The following is a 4,763-nucleotide window of genomic DNA, read 5'->3' on the forward strand; positions in this document are numbered from 1 at the left end:
CTCATTCCCAGATTGGATAGCATGCACACTGGGCTAGAACCTGCAATGGAATTACTGGAACTAAACATGGCAGCTGCCAACACCATACAACACCACAGTTCTGTTGGTGCTACAGGGAAAATGGGGTGATGAGGTTAATTATACAAAACGTGTGCATTATAAAGGTGAATATTTTGCATGTCTGCAGTAAGTTTAAAGTAATTCATGTAAAGGATACAGAAGAATTAATAAAGCAGTCTGAACTCTGAAAAATGCTTCTAGGAAGAGTTTATTTAGAAATACATTTTACAGAAATGTAAAATTAAAATCTGTCACTGGTATAAATTAAACACTTTTCCTCACAGTATAGCCATGTGAGCTTGGTCACGATGTCAAATATATAGTATGGTATAGCCCATTCGTCACATAGGAAATAAATATACTTGTGTATATTGAGGAAACAGTCTATTAAAGTCTGCAAATTTTGTTCCTATGGCCATAGAGTAGACTTGTAGTGCAATGTAGGAAGGCACTCCTCTGCGTAATGCTGTGGCTTTGTAGCTGAGAGGGTTAAAGGCACAGTAGTCATTGGTCCCAAACATCCATCCACATAGCTTGGACTTTTCCACATTATTCCTGTTAAGGAAAGTAAAAACAATCTGTCAGCATCTTTCTCGTATAAAGGTTGTCATGTTGACATGTAAAACAATGGAAACAACTGCTTGAATAAGTCTTGCAAAGATTAAGCAACAAAGTTGATATTCAAGTCTATAGGCTGCAATACTGGTCTAACCCGTCAGTCAGGTTTTCATTGGTTTAAGGAACAATATACCTTATTTGCAAGCGAGGCCTTCATTACCTTGTGTGTGTGTGTGCCCAAAGGGGCACGTTTTCTAAAGAGCAAATTGTGTTTTTCACCAGGCGAATTTTTGCTCAGGTGAACGATCGTAAATCCGCTAATTGCAATTGTGAAAATTTCAATTAATTACCCTTTTCACCAAAATCTATTTTGCCAGGTTCTGGCTGTCGAATTAATACAATGAAGCTACATCCTCAGCATTATTATGTCAGTGACCTCATATCCTGTATTCCATAAAAAGTCAAAAGCTGGTGTTTTTTCACATTTAAAGGGGTTGTTCACCTTTAAATTAACTTTTAGTATGCTGTAGAGTGATATTCTGAGAATCTGAAATTGGTTTTAATTTTATTTATTATTTGTGGTTTTTGAATTCGTTTTTATTCAGCAGCTCTCTAGTTAGCAACCATGCATTGATTTGAATAAGAGACTGGAATATGAATAGCAGAGGTCCTGAATATATAGATGAGTAATACAAAGTAGCAATAACAATGAATGTGTAGTTTTACAGAACATTTGTTTTTAGAAGAGGTCAGTCACCCCCCCCCCTCCCCTTGAAAGCTGCAAAGAGTAAGGAGAAAAAGGCAAATAATTAAACTATAAAAAAACAAATAATGAAGACCATAGAAAAGTTGCTTAGAATTAGCCATAACATACTAAACGTTAACTTGAACAACAAATCATCACTGGCGAAAGTACGCTTGCGTTCTGTTGCCGAAAGGTAATTGCGCATTTTGACGAATACGCGTATTTGTCACAAAATAATGTCTGACATAGTATGGCGGAGACTTCCGAAGTGAAAATTTGCAGGTAAGTAAATGTGCCCCAAAGACTCTAATGAAGGTCCTGCAGCAAGATGTAGTGGGATAATGGCTATATGCTTACTTCTCACTGCCAGTAGCTCCCATATGCAATTCCAATATTTTTCAATGGGTAACTGGCAAGATTAAAGGGGATCTATCACGAAATTGAAATTCTCTGAATGGATAGTTGAGGTGGAAATAATAAAGAAAGCACAACGGCCGTGTATAAGAGCCCTAAATTCAAACAACTTTGTAACAAAGGCTGCTGGGAGATGTAGTATGGAAATGGGTGCAGGAAGCAGCTGCCACTACAGTCTCCCCTTTTATCAGACCAGAACTAGGAGGAGGCAGGTGTGTAGAGTACAAAGCTTGGGGGCACCAGGCAAGGCCGGACTGGCAATCAGTGGGTTCTGGCAAATGCCAGAGGGGCTGCTGTAAGGTGCCATAAAGAGTCACTATTTAGTGGGCTGGTGGGGGGCTTTTTGGGCCTCTGTGTACCTGAAATTCCAGGGCCTATGTTGATTCCCAGTCCAGGCCTGCCAGGCACATGCCTCATAAGCAGCCTACCTCCTAGTCCGCCATTGAAGGTTAAACTAGTTTGCGCAAGAGAGCGCACGGCCTTTTATACACTGGCAAAATTCACTACAGTAAGATTTGGCCCCATGCTCGTTGCTTCCCACTTGTTAAGGCTGTATAAATGAGCGGCACTTGCACAACACTTACACAGCTCAGGGCAGCAGGTAGATAAAGATGAAAAGCACTAGGTCAAAGAGCAGGAAGACCCACACATCGAACCAGTAGGAGTGGTGAGAGATAGACTGTAAGTAACCCCGGGCCTCCCTTCTGCGCTCGGCCAGTGCTGCAGGATCCGGCATCCCTCTCTCATTGCTCCCTCCTTCCGCCTCGCCGCCATCCAGCTTCAAACTCCGGTGTTTGGCTTCTAGCGTTTCCATTGCGGTAGTTGTATGAAGTAAGAGGCTGCGCCCAGGTTGCGGAGGAGGAAGTGACAGGCGATCACGTGATGGGCAGCGCCGTGCGTGCTGCGTGTCACATACACAGCGAGGGGAGGGAGCGACGCTAACTGATGCAACCATGGTAACCAATCTAAGCAACCAACCACTTTAGTGCTGTATTTAAAGGAAAACTATACCCCCCCAAACAATATAGGTCTCTATAAAAAGATATTGCATAAAACAGCTCATATGTAAAACCCTGCTTCATGTAAATAAACCATTTTCATAATAATGTACTTTTTTAGTAGTGTCTGCCATTGGGTAATCATAAATAGAAAATTGCCATTTTAAAAAATAAGAGCCCCCCCCTGGGATCGTAGGATTCAATGTACTCACAAACATACCAACAAACCATACATGTTAGGTCTAGAGTTGCCACCCGGCTGGTATTTTACCGGCCTAGCCGGTAAAATACCTGCCAAGGCCGGGGCCGGTATTACAAATTTACCGCCCCTTTGTGACCCCACCCCCCGCAGCCGGTAATACATTTTAAAAAAGGTGGCAACCCTAGTTAGGTCACATGAGCCAATTAACAGATAGAGTTGTGTCTTTTGCTTCCACACTTATTCCTTTTACAGTTAGAGTTGTAGTATTTCTGGTCAGGTGATCTCTGAGGCAGCACACAGACCATCACAAAATTGTGGTTCAAGGCAAGATGTGTAAAAGGGCAATATTTACTCAAATATATATACCAGTTTGGTAAGATTCTTTAATATGCCACTTAAAGGGATACTGTCATGGGGAAAAAATTTTTTTCAAAATGAATCCATTAATAGTGCTGCTCCAGCAGAATTCTGCACTGAAATCCATTTCTCAAAAGAGCAAACAGATTTTTTTATATTTAATTTTGAAATCTGCCATGGGGCTAGAAATTTTGTCAATTTCCCAGCTGCACCTGGTCATGTGACTTGTGCCTACACTTTAGGAGAGAAATGCTTTCTGGCAGGCTGTTGTTTTCCTTCTCAATGTAACTGAATGTGTACCAGTGGGACATGGATTTTTACTATTGAGTGCTGTTCTTAGATCTGCCAGGCAGCTTGTGTTAGGGAGCTGCTATCTGGTTACCTTCCCATTGTTCTTTTGTTTGGCTGCTGGGGGGAAAGGGAGGGGGTGATATCACTCCAACTTGCTGTACAGCAGTAAAGAGTGATTGAAGTTTATCAGAGCACAAGTCACATGGAAAACTGACAATATGTCTAGCCCCATGTCAGATTTCAAAATTGAATATAAAAAAATCTGTTTGCTTTTTTGAGAAATGGATTTCAGTGCAGAATTCTGCTGGAGCAGCACTATTAATGGATTCATTTTGAAAAAAAATTTTTCCCATGACAGTATCCCTTTAATATGATATGCACCATTTTGCAAGGCTTCATCCAAATATGACACATGATTAACAGCGTTCCTAAATTTAGATTGGATTTAATACAATCTTCAGTAGAAAACAGCGGTTCTTGCAGGCTACATTGAGGCCGCACAATAAGTTCACAAGACGCTAGTAAAAATAAAGCACTATTACTTTTTGCTGACAAGAGGAACCAAACATTTTGTGGACGCATTTGTCAAGTGTAACTCTAAAAAGAACTCTAAAGGTTTTTGGGAGGGTAAAGGTTTTGCAGATCTTTATATAGGGCGATGATCCCAATGGTTTGGTTAGCTAAGAATTAGGGAAGAAGGTGGTGCACCAGAATAAATTGTAAATGACTCACCGAATAGTAAATGTGGTCTGGGTGCTCCAGCCCCAGACCCCCAGCTTCAGGGAGCTGTACGGCAACAAATATTTGGAAAAAGCATCACCGACCGGCACTCAAACGGATATCCGTTTGAGTGCCGGTTGGCCCTGCTCTTTCCAAATATTGGTTAGCTAAGAGTTGGTAGATTTTTGATTTGGGTGCCCCTAGGCCAAAGGATCCTGCAAGTGCTCTTTGGGCGCACACCTAGGGTTGCCACCTGGCCGGTATTTACCCAGTAAAAATGATGGTTGATCCCAATGTTATTAATAGGGAAAAATGATAAAAATATAGGAAGGTCGGTATTTTTTTCCTAGAAAAGCGGGCAACCCTACACACACCCCCAATTGTGAGTATGGCAGAAAGGACTAGGGATTGGGCACAC

General features: G+C 41.5%; 1 long non-coding RNA gene across 1 annotated transcript; it reads right to left on the bottom strand.

The window, feature by feature from the left end:
* Window positions 1-252: 252 nt before the first annotated feature.
* Window positions 253-2,854, bottom strand: LOC108710532. Its single transcript, XR_001934748.2, has 2 exons — window positions 2,362-2,854; window positions 253-615 (listed from the first exon to the last, which is right to left on the bottom strand). It is a non-coding gene; the product is annotated as an uncharacterized LOC108710532 (long non-coding RNA).
* Window positions 2,855-4,763: the final 1,909 nt, after the last annotated feature.

Source organism: Xenopus laevis, chromosome 1L (assembly GCF_017654675.1).
Source record: "Xenopus laevis strain J_2021 chromosome 1L, Xenopus_laevis_v10.1, whole genome shotgun sequence".
NCBI lineage: Eukaryota > Metazoa > Chordata > Amphibia > Anura > Pipidae > Xenopus > Xenopus laevis.